Below are 18,613 nucleotides of genomic sequence, written 5' to 3' on the forward strand. Positions count from 1 at the left end.
TTTTAACGAACTCTTTTACAATAAGCGAATACTAATGTGACATGGACATCATGAAAACATTTCACAAGATTCGAGGAACTTCAGACAAATTAAATATGTGGCTTCCTGGAAACGTCGTTAGATACGTGGAATAAAAGAAACCCAAGCTTTTAATTCGACAAAGCAATTACGACAGGTTTCTGGTTATATGTGGGTAAACATTTCTATGGAATAGCTATATTTAGTACGAATAAAGAACTCGCTGACAGTTACCTTTCATTCCCCCCTATTGTTTAAATTCGCAGGAATTTACAATTTCTTTTGATTACCTCTTTAAACTGTAATTACAGTCCTAGCTTTCACCAAGTAACTCTAGATGACAACGCTTTATGCGGTAAGTTAATTTCGTCTCTCAGGACTGAGCTGGAGGCGGCTAAACATAGCTAGATGGCGACATTGCCTGCGTGAGGTATTTTTTCCCCCGCGCCTTTGGCATACCGCTGTCTTTTAATGAGCAATATTCAGCCTGTCAGAGGTGACTGAACTGTCACCATAATTTATGGAGCATGAATGAACTAACTGATCTCTCATTAACATGTAACACGTATTAGCGATCTCATGAATATGTAAAGTGCAAAGCATCATAGAGATTACAGTGGTGGCACCACACAGTAATTTCCCGTGGGTTGCGAGTATACTCCGCTTAGCGAAGGAAAATTATAGCCGTATAAGCGATCATTATCAGCTTGATTTCCGGATCGTAAAAGTGGCCAACATTAAAAAGAGGTCTGCCAGTGCATATCGTTTCGGTCCACTCCACACACGCTCCAGAAATGTAGATTAAAACCGTAAGACATATACATATTGTCACGTGCACAGAAGCGCACACTTCACATTCTGTGAATTACAGTCTATTACACAGTGACGTATTTCATAACGTTTACCCAGAGGGTGTGAAATGATATTCCATTCATTTTGCGACGGACAGTAAAAGTTATGCCCCTATATTGTTGCACAGAATTGTTACAATACTCCAATATGCTAATAATGGATTAATGGCTCTGAACACTATGGGAGTTAACATCTGAGGTCATCAGTCCCCTAGAACTTAGAACTACCTAAACCTAAATAACCTAAGGACATGACACACATCCATGCCCGAGGCAGGATTCGAACCTGCGACGTAGCGGTTGCGCGGTTCCAGACTTAAGCACCTAAAACCGCTCGGCCACACCAGCCGGCCCAATTTGCTAATATCATAACACTTATACCTGAGATGGTGAATCGGAGACACAGCGAAATCACGAGCCAGATTACTGAACTTATGTTGATTATCCAGTTAAGCAGTTACTTAATTACACCTTTCGTAGGTAATTTGTGCGACACGTCGTAATTACGTGGAACAGACTATTTCACATAATTCGTATTTGAATAGAATTGCTTGCAGATACTTTTCAGATCAGTTATTGAAATAAACAGGTATTAACTCCGTTAAGTATGGTATAACTGGTGTAGTACATTTTGTTGTTGCAGAAGTGGATTTGTTGCGGGTATTTCTTTCTTCTTCTTTTTGTAAGCAAGAGAAACGGAGAGAGAGAGAGAGAAGAAATAACAAATCAATAATCGTTCAATCATATTATTTGCAGTTTCGTCTGTTACTACTTGGTCCTTGGATTGATTTCGCCTGTCATTTGCAAAATGAACTTTTTTTAAATTTTAAACAGAGCCTCGTGTGCATGCATGAGAAACGGCAGTGCGCCGGATACTGTATCTTGAGGAATTTAGTATTATATTATTCCCAGATAGACATATCTTTCCTGACTACATATGAAGAATTATCAACCACCATTTTTTTCTCTCTGTTCGTTAAGTACGCGTGAGCATAGGTTTTTGTGTAATTGTGGCCTGATTTCCTATTTCTATATCGCGTACGGAATATGTGAACTCAAAGTACAGAAACACAGAGAACGAGTTTGCACGATTCGTAAGTAGCCGGTATGCATCACTTTCTTATCTTAAAATCAGTGAGACACACTGGATCAGCAAGGACCTCTCAACTTGATAATAAATACCAAATGTCTAATGAACAAAAATGGCAGAGGATTCATTACTTTGGATGTATTCTTACAGCTTAGTATACTATCTCAGAGTTAATTTTTTACTGTCGCGTATACCTTCTTCCATGACTTTGAAATCTGTGTTTCGTAATAATTTCGAGGCAACACTTACCCTACAACATTGCCGAAAAGTAACCAAAAGCAATTTTTACCCCTGAGAACTACTGTCGTGGTACTACACGTAGCAGTCGCATCACTAGGGCTCTCCGCCGGCTCGGGTGGCCGAGCGGTTCTCGGTCGCAGGTTCGAATCCTGCCTCGGGCATGGATGTGTGTGATGTCCTTAGGTTAGTTAGGTTTAAGTAGTTCTAAGTTCTATGGGACTGATGACCATGGCTGTTAAGTCCCATAGTGCTCAGAGCCATTTGAACCATTTTTTTTGCAGCGATGAGATATGCAACTGATTAGAATTTCAGCGCAGACGCACATCACGCGCGCCTGTGGCGCCACCTCATAGCGCCATTTAAGGCTTGGCGATTTCGACGAGTGTACGCTCGGAACGTGTGTTTACCTTGTGGTTGTTTCATAAGACGATCAGTTATGCCTCGTAGACAACAGCGAACATCTTTTGATCAAGTATCCGAGTTCGACAGAGGAAGGATAGTGGCTTACCGAGATTGTGGATTATCATACAGAGAAATCGCTAGTCGTGTTGGACGAAACCAAACAACTGTAATGCGGATATGTGACCGTTGGATGCAGGAGGGTACGACGGACCGACGTGGTCGATCGCATTCACCTCGGTGCACCGCTGCACGTGCTGATAGGCAAACTGTGCGCATGGCAGTGACGGATCGCTCAGTGACATCCCGAACCATAGCACAGCACATTGCGTCTGTAACGCATCATCCAGTGTCTGCGCGTACCATTCGACGCCATTTACAGCAGAGTGGTCTGTCCGCAAGACGTCCATTGCTTCGTCTACCATTGACGCAGAACCACAGACGTCTCCGTCGCCAATGGTGTGATGACAGACGGATGTGGACGGCAGAATGGAATGACGTTGTCTTTACTGACGAGGCACGGTTCTGTCTGCAGCACCACGATGGTCGGATTCGAGTGTGGAGACACCGTGGAGAGAGGATGCTGGACAGCTGCATTATGCACCGCCACACTGGTCTTGCACCGGGTATTATGGTATGGGGCGGTATTGGATATTACTCTCGCACGCCTCTAGTACGCATTGCCGGTACTTTAAATAGCCGGCGCTACATATCCGAGGTGCTGGAGCCAGTTGTCCTTCCTTACCTTCAGGGCTCGGCCACAGCCATATTTCAACAGGATAATGAGCGACCACACGTGGCACGCATTGTCCAAAGGTTCTTCGTCAATAACCAGATTGAATTGCTTCCCTGGCCGGCTCGCTCTCCGGATCTTTCGCCGATAGAAAACATGTGGTCCATGGTTGCTCAACGAGTGACCCAGATTACATCCCCAGCTGCCACACCAGATGATCTTTGGCAACGTGTGGAAGCTGCTTGGGCTGCTGTACCCCAGGAACACATCCAACGTCTCTTTGACTCAATGCCGAGACGTGTGGCAGCGGTGATCTCCAACAATGGCGGCTACTCTGGCTACTGATTCTGGCAGGAACCACATGTCACAGACGTCTGTAAACGTAATCATTTGATACTTGGTCAACATGTTATCTACAAAATAAATTTTGTTGTGCTACCTCTTGTCTTTCTTGGTGTTGCATTTACGGTGGCCAGCAGTGTAGTTAGTGCAGAGTTTTTGACTTTGCTGACGGAGCTACAACCTCACCTCTGCTTGCACCGCTTCATCGCTATCAAAGTGAAGTCCTCGAAAGTGTTCTTTAGGTTTTGGTAACAGATGAAAATGGAATGAGGCCATGTCGAGACCGTGTGGAGGATAATCGATGACACTGAATCCAGGGAGTTGGATTGTGCAGATATTACAGCGCTCGTTGTGTGATTTGGTATTACTATGGCAGAGGAGAGAGTGTTCCATGCGAGGACGAAGTCTTCAAATTCGTGCATTCAGTTTCCGGAGGCTCAAATAGCTCTGAGCACTATAGAACTTAATATCTGAGGTTATCAATCCCCTAGAACTTAGAACGACTTAAACGTAACTAACCTAAGGACATCACACACATCCATGCCCGAGGCAGGATTCGAACCTGCGACCGTGCGGTTCCAGACTGAAGCGCCTAGAGCCGCTCGGGTTTCCGGAGAGTCTTGCTGTACGGTGCATACTTTATTGTGGTGCCCTTGGTATGAATTCCAAATACACAACGTCTTGAACATCCCAGAACATTGTGAGCTTGACTTTGTCTGCTGATGGCTTTTTTAGCATCTATGGATCTCAACTGGCGGCATGTTTTTTGTGGTTAAAAACTCGATTACAGTACACTGTTTCTCACACACCGACACTTCGGTTACACATCGCCGTATTACATGCTACATTTCGGAGCTCTCTAGCGGCAGAGTGTTGCAACTCGTCGGCGAAGAGGGAATGTTGACCGAGTAATATGCATGACGTACACTGAAGCGCCAAAGAAACTGATATAGGCATGCGTATTCAAATACACAGGTATGTAAACAGGCAGAATACGGCGCTGCGGTCAGCAACGCATATATAAGACAACAAGTGTCTGGCGCAGTTCTTAGGTTGGTTACAGCTGCTAAAATGGCAGGTTATCACGATTTAAGTGAGTTTCTGCGTGCCGGCCGCGGTGGCCGTGCGGTTCTAGGCGCTGCAGTCCGGAACCGCGGGACTGCTACGGTCGCAGGTTCGAATCCTGCCTCGGGCACGGATGTGTGTGATGTCCTTAGGTTAGTTAGGTTTAAGTAGTTCGAAGTTCTAGGGGACTGATGACCTAAGATGTTAAGTCCCATAGTGCTCAGAGCCATTTTTTGAGTTTGTGCGTGGTGTTATAGTCGGCGCACGAGCGATGGGACACAACATCTCCGAGGTAGCGATGAAGTGGCGATTTTCCCATACGACCGTTTCACGAGTGTACCCTGAATATCAGGAATTCGGTAAAACATCAATCGTCCGCCATCGCAGCAGTCGGAAAAAGATCCTGCAAGAACGGGACCAACGATGACTGAAGAGAATTGTTCAACATGACATAAGTGTAACCCTTCCGCAATTTGATGCAGATTTCAATGCTGGGCCATCAATAAACGTCAGCGCGCGGACCATTCAACCAAACATCACGGATATGGACTTTCAGAGTCGAGGACCCACTCGAGTACCCTTGATGACCGAACGACACAAAGCTTTACGTCTCGCCTGGGTCCGTCAACACCGACATTGGACTGTTGATGACTGGAAACATGTTGCCTGATTAGAGGAGTCTGTTTCAAATTGTATCGAGTGGATGGGCGTGTACGGGTATGGAGAAAACCTCATGAATCCATGTCACTACATGTAGGCAGGCGACTATTCAAGCTGGTGGAGACTCTGTGATGGTGGGGGCATGTGCAGTTGGAGTGATATGGGACCCCAGATCCGTCTAGATGTGACTCTGACCAGGCCAACAGGTCTGGTGTTGACGGGTGGATGCATGGGCGAAAAATGGTCAGGCTATACTGACAGGCATATTCCTCTTAGTGGTACAGTTACGACTGTGCAGAATACATCAGGTAGTAAATTATGTGATGTGTTTGTGGGGAGATCGTCTGTTTGTGGAGAGATCGTTACACGCAGAGGAAAAACAACCAACACACTGATGCGTATACGCACATATTAAGGCACCATATATAAAAATATCTCCACTTATATCTGTTACATCCTGTACATAAAATAAACATGACTCTTATTATAATTGCCATTGTACATAACAAACTGCCGGCCGGAGTGGCCGAGCGGTTCTAGGCACTACAGTCCGGAACCGCGCGACCACTACGGTCGCAGGTTCGAATCCTGCCTCGGGCATGGATGTGTGTGATGTCCTTAGGTTAGTTAGGTTTAAGTAGATCTAAGTTCTAGGGGACTGATGACCTCAGAAGTTAAGTCCCATAGTGCTCAGAGCCATTAGAACCATAACAAACGATTAGTTATGTAAACTCGTTATATATGAGTGAATAATGTGCAACTAATAAAACCAACTTAATTAGGGTTCAAAATGGTTCAAATGGCTCTGAGCACTATGGGACTCAACATCTTAGGTCATAAGTCCCCTAGAACTTAGAACTACTTAAACCTAACTAACCTAAGGACATCACACACACCCATGCCCGAGGCAGGATTCGAACCTGCGACCGTAGCGGTCCCGCGGTTCCGGACTGCAGCGCCAGAACCGCACGGCCACCGCGGCCGGCCTTAATTAGGGTTTTGTGTCTTCAACCACAAGGGTTTCACTTGCTTAGCGTCAAATATTTAACATATTAACTCATTTGTAATGTAATTTGACGTTTGAAGCTCTTTTACACAGGGAAGTTCCTTTCTTTAGAGAAGCGGGGTGGAACTGGCATGGAACTAAGGTACCTGAGTCTAATATAAAAATTTGTAAACCTCGAACCACTTTACGATTTGTTAAAACGGAAAAACCCTTTATTATTGTCTTACGTAAATTCGAAGCTTCTAAGATTTCTTTCGTTGACAGGAACAGGAGCAGAAATATGGAAGCAGCCGTGTAGTTCTGTTGAGTGGTAATATGACATAAGCAGGCTACACGGTACTCACTGACGTCGCCTATAATACGAATGTTTCCAGCCGGCCGCGGTGGTCTAGCGGTTCTCGCGCTGCAGTCCGGAACCGCGGGACTGCTACGGTCGCAGGTTCGAATCCTGCCTCGGGCATGGGTGTGTGTGATGTCCTTAGGTTAGTTAGGTTTAAGTAGTTCTAAGTTCTAGGGGACTTATGACCTAAGACGTTGAGTCCCATAGTGCTCAGAGCCATTTGAACGAATGTTTCCAGTTACACAACGGCCATATTTTTAGACATAGAAAAAGCTTGTGACCCTGCGTGGACTGATAAGCTCTTGGCCAAACTGCAACGTATGCAACCTTGCCTGACTATTGTCTGCGTATAATTGGCAGTTTTCCCCAACACCGGCAGATAATGGTTCTCATCGATGGGCAACGCTCCAGTGTTAGATGCCTACAGGAAAGTCTTCCACGGGGCGCGGTCCTATCCCCAACTCTTTTCATCGTTTATGTTAACGACTTACCCCTCCTGCCACAGGTTGTTCCTTGCTAAGTTTGTGGACGACACAGCATTACTCACTGGTAGCCGGCGAATTACTGCAGTAGTGGAGAGATTACAACCTCAGCTCACGCTGACGGATCGGTGGACATCAGTTAATGACATTCGTCTCAACACCGACAAGACTAAGGCTGTCCTATTCACTCGCAAACGTCCCAAGTTGCGGTACAGGTGTACTCTTCACCATCAAGGAGTTGCATGAATGAAGTAAGTAAAATACTTAGGGGCGACCCTGGATAGCTGGCCGCAGTAGCCGAGCGGTTCTAGGCGCTACAGTCGGGAACCGCGCGACCGCTACGGCCGCAGGTTCGAATCCTGCCTCGGACATGGATGTGTGTGATGTCCCTAGGTTAGTTAGGTTTAAGTAGTTCTAAGTTCTAGGGGACTGATGAAATGAGAATTAAGTCCCATAGTGCTCAGAGCCATTTGAACCATTTTTTACCCTGGATAGCTAACTCCTTTCTAAGCGTCACATCCACAACAAGGTCCGCCCCTGGTAGCTGAGTGGTCAGCGCGACAGAATGTCAATCCTAAGGTCCCGGGTTCGATTCCTGGCTGGCTCGGAGATTTTCTCCGCTCAGGGACTGGATGTTGTGTTGTCCTCATCATCATCATCATCGCATCCCCATCGACGCGCAAGTCGCCGAAGTGGCGTCAAATCGAAAGACTTGCACCCGGCGAACGGTCTACCCGACGGGAGACCCTAGTCACACGACATTATTATCCACAACAAGAGGATTCAATTGTTATACCTCCCACACCAACTGTACCCACTCTTGAGCAATTGCCAGTTGAACGTTCGAACGAAGCGACAGTTTTACCAGCACTTCTTTATGACTGCTCCACGTGGGGAACTACCAGCCCGTCCAATCTTCGGCGCCTACAAGTCATTCAAAGCAGATGCACCTTAGGTGCTTCAAGATGGGCCCCAATTACCGACCTTCACGCCGAACTGAACGTCCCACGCATGTGTGATTACATCACATGTGCAACGAAGGAACTCCTCCACAGAACTGAAGAACTCAGGCCCACTACTCTGCACCTGGAATATACTGACTCTGTCGCTCCACAACGGTGCAACGAGTGCGAGTCCCTCATGCAATCATCGAGTCACCCCCCCCCCCCTCAAATAACTGGCTGTTGTTGTTATGGTCTTCAGTCCTGAGACTGGTTTGATGCAGCTCTCCATGCTACTCTATCCTGTGCAAGCCTCTTCATCTCCCAGTACCTTCCGCAACCTACATCCTTCTGAATCTGCTTAGTGTATTCATCTCTTGGTCTCCCTCTACTATTTTTACCCTCCACACTGCCCTCCAATACTAAATTTGAGATCCCTTGATGCCTCAGAACATGTCCTACCAACCGATCCCTTCTTCTGGTCAAGCTGTGCCACAAACTTCTCTTCTCCCCAATCCTATTCAATACTTCTTCATTAGTTATGTGATCTACCCATCTAATCTTCAGCATTCTTCTGTAGCACCACATTTCGAAAGCTTCTATTCTCTTCTTGTCCAAACTATTTATTGTCCATACAAATACTTTCAGAAATGACTCCCTGACACTTAAATCTATACACGATGTTAACAAATTTCTCTTCTTCAGAAACGCTTTCTTTGCCATTGCCAGTCTACATTTTATATCCTCTCTACTTCGACCATCATCAGTTATTTTGCTCCCCAAATAGCAAAACTCCTTTACTACTTTAAGTGTCTCATTTCCTAATCTAATTCCCTCAGCATCACACGAATTAATTCGACTACATTCCATTATCCTCGTTTTGCTTTTGTTGATGTTCATCTTATATCCTCCTTTCAAGACGCTATCCATTCCATTCAACTGCTCTTCCAAGTCCTTTGTTGTCTCTGACAGAATTACAATGTCATCGGCGAACCTCAAAGTTTTTATTTCTTCTCCATGGATTTTAATACCTGCTCCGAATTTTCTTTTGTTTCCTTTACTGCTTGCTCAATATAAGGATTGAATAACATCGGAGAGAGGCTACAACCCTGTCTCACTCCCTTCCCAACCACTGCTTCCCTTTCATGACCCTCGACTCTTATAACTGCCATCTGGTTTCTGTACAAATTGTAAATAGCCTTTCGCTCCCTGTATTTTACCCCTGCCACCTTTAGAATTTGAAAGAGAGTATTCCAGTCAACATTGTCAAAAGCTTTCTCTAAGTCTACAAATGCTAGAAACGTAGGAGTGCCTTTTCTTAATCTTTCTTCTAAGATAAGTCGCAGGGTCAGTATTGCCGCACGTGTTCCAGTATTTCTATGGAATCCAAACTGATCTTCCTCGAGGTCCGCTTCTACCAGTTTTTCCATTCGTCTGTAAAGAATTCGTGTTAGTATTTTGCAGCTGTGGCTTATTAAACTGATTGTTCGGTAATTTTCACATCTGTCAACACCTGCTTTCTTTGGGATTGGAATTATTATATTCTTCTTGACGTCTGAGGGTATTTCGCCTGTTTCATACATCTTGCTCACCAGATGGTAGATTTTTGTCAGGACTGGCTCTCCCAAGGCCGTCAGTAGTCCCAATGGAATGTTGTCTACTCCGGGGGCCTTGTTTCGACTCAGGTCTTTCAGTGCTCTGTCAAACTCTTCACGCAGTATCGTATCTCCCATTTCATCTTCATCTACATCCTCTTCCATTTCCATAATATTGTCCTCAAGTACATCGCCCTTGTATAGACCCTCTATATACTCCTTCCACCTTTCTGCTTTCTCTTCTTTGCTTAGAACTGGGTTTCCATCTGAGCTCTTGATGTTCATACAAGTGGTTCTCTTATCTCCAAAGGTCTCTTTAATTTTCCTGTAGGCAGTATCTATCTTACCCCTAGTGAGATAAGCCTCTACATCTTTACATTTGTCCTCTAGCCAGCCCTGCTTAGCCATTTTGCATTTCCTGTCGATCTCATTTTTGAGACGTTTGTATTCCTTTTTGCCTGCTTCATTTACTGCATTTTTATATTTTCTCCTTTCATCAATTAAATTCAATATTTCTTCTGTTACCCAAGGATTTCTACTAGCCCTCGTCTTTTTACCTACTTGATCTTCTGCTGCCTTCACTATTTCATCCCTCAAAGCTACCCATTCTTCTTCTACTGTATTTCTTTCCCCCAGTCCTGTCAATTGTTCCCTTATGCTCTCCCTGAAACTCTGTACAACCTCTGGTTCTTTCAGTTTATCCAGGTCCCATCTCCTTAAGTTCCCACCTTTTTGCAGTTTCTTCAGTTTTAATCTACAGGTCATAACCAATAGATTGTGGTCAGAGTCCACATCTGCCCCTGGAAATGTCTTACAATGTAAAACCTGGTTCCTAAATCTCTGTCTTACCATTATATAATCTATCTGATACCTTTTAGTATCTCCAGGGTTCTTCCATGTATACAACCTTCTTTCATGATTCTTAAACCAAGTGTTAGCTATGATTAAGTTGTGCTCTGTGCAAAATTCTACCAGGCGGCTGCCTCTTTGATTTCTTAAAATGGTTCAAACGGCTCTGAGCACTATGGGACTCAACTGCTGTGGTCATAAGTCCCCTAGAACTTAGAACTACTTAAACCTAACTAACCTAAGGACAGCACACAACACCCATCCATCACGAGACAAAGAAAATCCATGACCCCGCCGGGAATCGAACCCGGGAACCCGGGCGTGGGAAGCGAGAACGCTACCGCACGACCACTAGATGTGGGCGTTTGATTTCTGAGCCCCAATCCGTATTCACCTACTACGTTTCCTTCTCTCCCTTTTCCTACTACCGAATTCCAGTCACCCATGACTATGAAATTTTCATCACCCTTCACTATCTGAATAATTTCTTTTATTTCATCATACATTTCTTCAATTTCTTCGTCATCTGCAGAGCTAGTTGGCATATAAACTTGTACTACTGTAGTAGGTGTGGGCTTCGTATCTATCTTGGGCACAATAATGCGTTAACTATGCTGTTTGTAGTAGCTTACCCGCACTCCTATTTTTTTATTCATTATTAAACCTACTCCTGCATTACCCCTATTTGATTTTGTGTTTATAACCCTGTAGTCACCTGACCAGAAGTCTTGTTCCTCCTGCCACCGAACTTCACTAATTCCCACTATATCTATCTTTAACCTATCCATTTCCCTTTTTAAATTTTCTAACCTACCTGCCCGATTAAGTGATCTGACATTCCACGCTCCGATCCGTAGAACGCCAGTTTTCTTTCTCCTGATAACGACATCCTCTTGAGTAGTCCCCGCCCGGAGATCCGAATGGGGGACTATTTTACCTCCGGAATATTTTACCCAAGAGGACGCCATCATCATTTAATCATACAGTAAAGCTGCATGCCCTCGGGAAAAATTACGGCCGTGGTTTTCCCTTGCTTTCAGCCGTTCGCAGTACCAGCACAGCAAGGCCGTTTTGGTTATTGTTACAAGGCCTGATCAGTCAATCATCCAGACTGTTGCCCTTGCAACTACTGAAAAGGCTGCTGCCCCTCTTCAGGAACCACACGTTTGTCTGGATCCAACGAAAACGAACTACTTCAGTAGGGCCATGGGCTAGCGCTCACCCAGCTTAAGTCTGAACAAAGCATTGATAACCCAGACATCCCAAATGTCCAACCTTAATGCAAGTTAGTACATTGGCTCGCCTTGCACACACACACATACATACATACACAAAAAGGTACTCACTGAGGGCGGTGAGGTTGATGAACTGGACGACGGCGCAGCCCTCGCGCACCTCGATGTAGGTGATCTCGCACTTGTAGACGGCCTCGTCCGCCACCCGCAAGTCGCGCAGCTTGAGCGTCGACTCGGTGCTGTTGGGCGAGTAGTTCAGCTCCGCCCTGAAACAAGTACACCAGACGTCACTGTGCCATCGTGCGCTGTGGACCAGTAACGAGACTGGACAGCAGAAAGTTCTGGTTGAAGCTGTGAGCCAGAAACTTAGCAAGATGAACTGTCTGTTGTACGTCACGGCGAAGTCCCACGACAAACGTTACACCTCACTAACATCACGAAATAAAGGTGACTCTTCAAAAAGTGAATATTGGGGCTCATCAAACAGCCTAACTTTCTGCACTTTTCCAGTATGTTATAATGTGAATTCTTTTTGTGTCGTAAGGTCGAGCGACGTGGAACAGTGGTTAGCCCTCCAGACTCGGATTTGCACTGCTGCCCCGCCAAATGCATGTCCGGCCATCCAGACTTAGGTTTTCCGTAATATTCTTGAATCGTTAAAGGCAAATTCCGTATCGTCGTCGCCGGGAATTTAAACCTTCAATTTACTTCCCTTTTTTATTCCCTAAGAACTTAATAACAACACCTTTCAATATACCCAACCCTCCTTTCAGTTTTTAGTCATTTTGGATTCGATGTGTCTTTCCGACTGTCAGGTCCAACAAACACGACTTCTTATAAATTCGCTTCTGATAGCGCGGAAAACTGGCACGGTTTCTTCAAATATTCTCCGCTTTCAAAAAAACGGCTCTGAGCACTATGGAACTTAACATCTGAGGCCATCAGTCCCCTAGAACATAGAACTACTTAAACCTAACTAACCTAAGTGTGGTGTCACCGCCAGACACCACACTTGCTAGGTGGTAGCCTTTAAATCGGCCGCGGTCCGTTATTATACGTCGGACCCGCGTGTCGCCACTGTCAGTGATTGCAGACCGATCGCCGCCACACGGCAGGTCTAGAGAGACTTCCTAGCACTCGCTCCAGTTGTACAGCCGACTTTGCTAGCGATGGTTCACTGACAAATTACGCTCTCATTTGCCGAGACGATAGTTAGCATAGCCTTCAGCTACGTCATTTGCTACGACCTAGCAAGGCGCCATTATCATTTGTTATTTATCTTCGGATGCATGTACAGTCAGACCGATGTTCACCAATTATGGATTAAAGTTAAGTATTTCACCATCTGCGTCCGGTTTTCTAAGTTCTAATTTCCTTGTCATTTTCCAGACCTCACGCCAGCCTGCGTGAGCTTAAACGCGTGCCTTTCGGCTTCCTCCAAACCCCGTGAATTGGCTCCTGCCAATTCACAACACTAAGGACATCACACACATCCATGCCCGAGGCAGGATTCTAACCTGCGACCGTAGCGGTCTCGCGGTTCCAGACTGAAGCTCCTAGAACCACACGGCCACACCGGCCGGATGTTCATCTTCTATCCTCCTTTCAAGGCACTGTCCATTCCGTTCAACTGCTCTTCCAGGTCCTTTGCTATCTCTGACAGAATTACATTGTCGTCGGAAAAACCACAAAGTTTTTATTTCTTCTCCTAGAATTTTAATACCTACTCCGAATTTTTCTTTTTTTTCCCTCACTGCTTGCTCAATATACAGATTGAATAACATCGGGGAAAGGCTACAACACTGTCTCACTCCCTTCCCAACCACTGCTTCCCTTTCATACCCCTCGACTCTTATAACTGCCATCTGGTTTCTGTACAAATTGTAAATAGCCTTTCGCTCCCTGTGTTTTACCCCTACCACCTTCAGAATTTGAAAGAGAATGTTCCAGTCAACACTGTCAAAAACTTTCTCTAAGTCTACAAATGCTAGAAACGTAGGTTTGCCTTTCCTTAATCTTTCTTCTAAGATAAGTCGTAAGGTCAGTATTGCCTCACGTGTTTGTAATTATAGAACACAAAAAAATATTTCTTTTATCGTTTGTTATTCGACTTCAGACTTGAAATTAAAACATTATTGGAAGTCTTGGAATCCCTGGGAACCTATATCTTGCCAGTATCAATGTCGATAATAGGTAAGCATCGTCAACATCTTGGAATTCCAGAATGGATAAGTGATCTATATACGTAATTAAATTTCTACTGCGCGAGTCTCCCCGCACTTGGCCCCTTTTTTCCATGAAAATACTACGATATCCTCAGTGCGCTGTCGCTAATGACGTCGTCCTCTACAGGACGCTAAGCCCTAATCTGCCTTCCTTTTCAGGGCGCTAATAACCTCGCACTTGAGCGCCTTAAATCCACAAACGCTCACTCTTTCCTTCCGTTTTTCTCACCGCTCAGCGCTAAAGACTACTGAGTCCAGTAATTCGCGTCACAAAAGATACATTCAGTACTGTACAGTCAGTCGTCTGGTACGGCGCGGGACTGCGGGCGCTATTGTGATCGGCGGCGCGGGGCGCAGCCGTCTCTCGCCGGAGTGCGGCAGTCCATCTGGCGGCTGTCGGGCAGGGAGCAGCCGGCAAGACGGAACCGCAGGAGAAAGCGCCCACAAAGGCGGCGCGGAGTGCGCCCACCACAGTCGCCGACGACGAGATGGCCCGCCACTCTCCGTCACAATGCCGGCCATTTGACAACGTCAGCGAACCGCGCCGCGGGATCCGCAAATTGAGCCGGCGGACTCGCCTTTGATTACGTCACTCGGCGAGCGCGGAATAATTGGTACCGGGGAGACGGACGCGGCGCTGACTTGTAAATGAGCGGCCATCGATGCCGGGGCCAGCGCAGAGGCCGGTGCTTTGTGATGCTAATCGCTGACCTGAGGAGGCAGATGACCCGCGCCTACCTGCCAGCCGCCAGATGCGACGAAGAAACATCGCCTACCAGCTTGTGGCCAGAAAGTGGAGGGGAGTGGGGGATCGTGGACGAGGTAGCGTAGCGGTGAATCGCTCAATCCAGATTTTAATTGTTGTCGTTGTTGTGATCTTCAGTCCTGAGACTGGTTTGATGCAGCTCTCCATGCTACTCTATCCTGTGCAAGCTTCTTCATCTCCCAGTACCTACTGCAACCTACATCCTTCTGATCTGCTTAGTGTATTCATCTCTTGGTCTCCTTCTACGATTTTTACCCTCCACGCTGCCTTCCAATGCTAAATTTGTGATCCCTTGATGACTCAGAAAATGTCCTACCAACCGGTCCCTTCTTCTTGTCAAGTTGTGCCACAAACTCCTCTTCTCCCCAATTCTATTCAATACCTCCTCATTAGTTATGTCATCTACCCATCTAATCTTCAGCATTCTTCTGTAGCACCACATTTCGAAAGCTTCTATTCTCTTCTTGTCCAAACTATTATCGTCCATGTTTCACGTCTATACATGGCTACACACCATACAAATACTTTCAGAAACGACTTCCTGACACTTAAATCTATACTCGATGTTTAGAAGTTTCTCTTCTTCAGGAACGTTCTCCTTGCCATTGCCAGTCTACATTTTATATCCTCGCCACTTCGACCATCATCAGTTCTTTTGCTCCCCACATAGCAAAACTCCTTTACTACTTCGAGTGTCCATTTCCTAGTCTAATTACCTCAGCATCACCCGACTTAATTCGACTACATTTCATTATCCTCGTTTTGCTTTTGTTGATGTTCATCTTATATCCTCCTTTCAAGACACTGTCCATTTTAATTAAGAGAGCGTTTTTACCAACATTAGGCCTGGTGCATTTGGCTACCGTGAAAGTACAGGACATCCACATTAAACTTTTCTGATTTCCAAATATATTTAGAAAATTGTCAAGTGCGAGTAGAAATCACGCATTGAGGTTTCTGTACACACATAATCAGTTAATCCATCCTGGGTGCAGAGAATCTCAACGATTTTTGCCTGTTATCGATACTAGAAAGTTTTCTGGTCCCGAAAATTCTAAATTGTATCATAATCTTTGCTGTAATTCATCAGACAAGCCTGGACATACAAAATGAAGCGAGCAGGGGACTTCAGTTTATACGAGGGTGAGTCAAATGAAAACCTTAAATTTGTAGTAACAAATCGAAATTTCGCGCCGTTATCCTGTAAGTTGGTAAGCGTGCTACAAACAGCGTGCAGAATGGCCTATAGGTGGCAGCATAGTGCAGATGCACACATACCGTCGCAGTATCGGTATAAAGATGGCCGCCCCAATTGCGACTTGCACCAGGGAAGAACACCGTTCTGTTATTCGATTTTTGCGTAGTCAAGGTGTGAAACCTACTGAAATTCATCGACAAAAGAAGGTTCAATACGGTGATGCATGTTTGTCACTGTAGCAAGTCTACGAATGGAGTAAGAAGTTCGCAAATGGTGTGACTTCAGTGGAAGATGCTCCTCGTCCAGGTCAGGCACAACGAATTGTGACTCCGCAGAACATTGCAACAGCTGGAGCCATAGTGAAGGAAAACCGCCGAGTGACACTGAATGACAGTGCATCATGTTTAGAGATTAGTCATGGGTCAGCACACCACACTGTGCATGATGTGCTCCAGTTTCACAAAGTGTCTGCAAGATGGGTGCCACGGCAGATGACTCCTGAAATGAGAAAACGATCTCCTAAAAAATCATCTGCGGCCTGCAATCAAATCAAAGCGACGTGGATTGCTGTCAGCAGGTGTACTTTTGCAACATGACAATGCAAGGCCCCACACACTCAGAGACCTGCATTTTGAGTGTCTTCCTCATCCACCATACTCACCAGACCTTGCCCCAAGTGATTTCCATATGTCTGGACCACTCAAAGACGCAGTGGGAGGAAAGAAGTTCCGTTCTGATGATGAGGTACGCCACGCGGTGCATGAGTGGTAGCGCGGACTACCAAAAGAATTTTTTTCTAAAGGAATTTATGTACTTTGTAAGCGCTGGAGGACTTGCATTGAGCGTGGGGGAGATTATGTTGAAACGTGATACAGCTTCGTACCACTTGTGCACAATAAATAATATTTAAAAAAATATTTAAGGTTTTCATTTGACTCACCCTCGTATATGTAGAGTAACAAGATATAATAAAACATTTTTCTTTTGTTACTAAAATATGATTAAAGTTTAATTTTTATGTATGCATACAATAATGTTCGTCTATTACACCTTCGGCGTGTGATCAATGTAATGTATGTTGAAATGACAAAACTTTATTCTTTAGGTGATAAAATTACAATTTAACAAGTTTCAGATTTTTTTTTGCTCTACTTGTACTGTAATTATCAAATCTTTACAATGTCTAGTTTATTTTCCTACAGATGTTACATAATTATAATCTTTGCATCAATAATAAAACACAAATAAACAAGTTACATACTCTCAAAAGTATTTTGTTAAAACTAAACAGAAGAAAAGCAATAATGAAGTGTTTACCCATGATGTTCTTGGCTTAATTCTTGGTTGCATAGCCTCTTGAGTATACTACTGCAGCACACCTGAAAGGTATTTTGTCACTCAAGCCTGAAGAACCTTCTTCCATTACTCACACAATTCTTTCTAGAAAGCCTCCTTGTTGGTTCAATTTTGTTGGCTAACACGTCAATCTAGCTAATCCCAAAGATGTTCTATGGTGTTTTAAGTCTGGACTTTGGCTTGGCCATTCGAATACTTCTACTTTGTGCTGTTTCAGAACTGTATTCAGAGGGCCATGAATCCGCTTCGAATCGTTGTCATGCTGGAATTGCCAATTGCGAGGCGTATTTCGTCCTCCGTAAGGTATCATATTGTCTATTAATATTTAACCCTATTTCAGACTATCCATTACCCTACGAATTTCGACGAGAGGACCTGCACCACTTCGTGAGAAACAGCCACACTTCCACCTCCATTGCTTCATGATGGGTACTTGGTATTTTCTGTCACTCCTCCTGTGTTCGGCCGTCGAACATGCTGTATCCCGTCTGAAAAGAAGATCTCCGTAGAATTTTTGAGCAGCCTTAGAGGTCCACGTCCGTACTTCGTAGCAAACTGCTGTCTATCCTTCCGATTTTTCGCACTTACCTTAGGTTTTCAAGAAAAGTCGCCTGCCATTCAGATAAACAGCTGCTAAGCGATGGTTAACTGTCTAATCACAGACCTTCATTCAGTGTTTTACCTGTAGATCATCACCTACTGCTCAGTCTGATTTTTTGGGATCAATTATCGATTGCCTTAGGATGATCCTAACTTCTTTTTGGGTGGTTTTTCGGAGTCAAGAACTTGGTGCATTGTTCTCTATCGCCCCTTGCTCTCTCTGAAGCCGGGTCCAGACACTCACAAGCTGCTGTGAGATGACAAACATCTTCGCAACAAAGGACTGAGTTTGGCTTTGACTCAGTCCTGTTAAGACAACTTGTCTGCAATCTATTGAATATTCTTTAGTTGTAGGCATTGCTGCAGGTAAATAGAAATACTGCAATTAAATTTCCTTTATGCAGTTAGATTTTTTGCAGTCTTCCCATTCTACAAAATACACTTGGAAACACTGTTTACGGTTTAAGTCCATGCTTACCTGCGCTCAGCAATCAATATGTGTAACCGCAGCGAGGTCAAGCTGTCTTCTGTCTGAACCACCGGTTCGTTTTGATTCCGCGTATAGACTTACACGCTTACCAACCTACTACTTGAAGTACAAAATACTTTTGAGTGATAATGT

At 44.9% G+C, this 18,613-nt stretch overlaps 1 protein-coding gene across 11 annotated transcripts in view; it reads right to left on the bottom strand.

The window, feature by feature from the left end:
• LOC126262390 (hemicentin-1) overlaps positions 1 to 18,613 on the bottom strand; it is a 1,144,740-nt gene that overhangs the window by 913,427 nt on the left and 212,700 nt on the right. For all 11 annotated transcript variants that reach the window (XR_007546725.1, XR_007546724.1, XR_007546726.1 and 8 more), the window contains exon 2: positions 11,958 to 12,112. The gene's annotated coding sequence lies outside the window, so the exon portion shown is untranslated. The remainder of the gene's footprint in view (positions 1 to 11,957; positions 12,113 to 18,613) is intronic.

The sequence above is a fragment of the Schistocerca nitens genome, chromosome 6 (genome assembly GCF_023898315.1).
Source record: "Schistocerca nitens isolate TAMUIC-IGC-003100 chromosome 6, iqSchNite1.1, whole genome shotgun sequence".
Lineage (NCBI taxonomy): Eukaryota > Metazoa > Arthropoda > Insecta > Orthoptera > Acrididae > Schistocerca > Schistocerca nitens.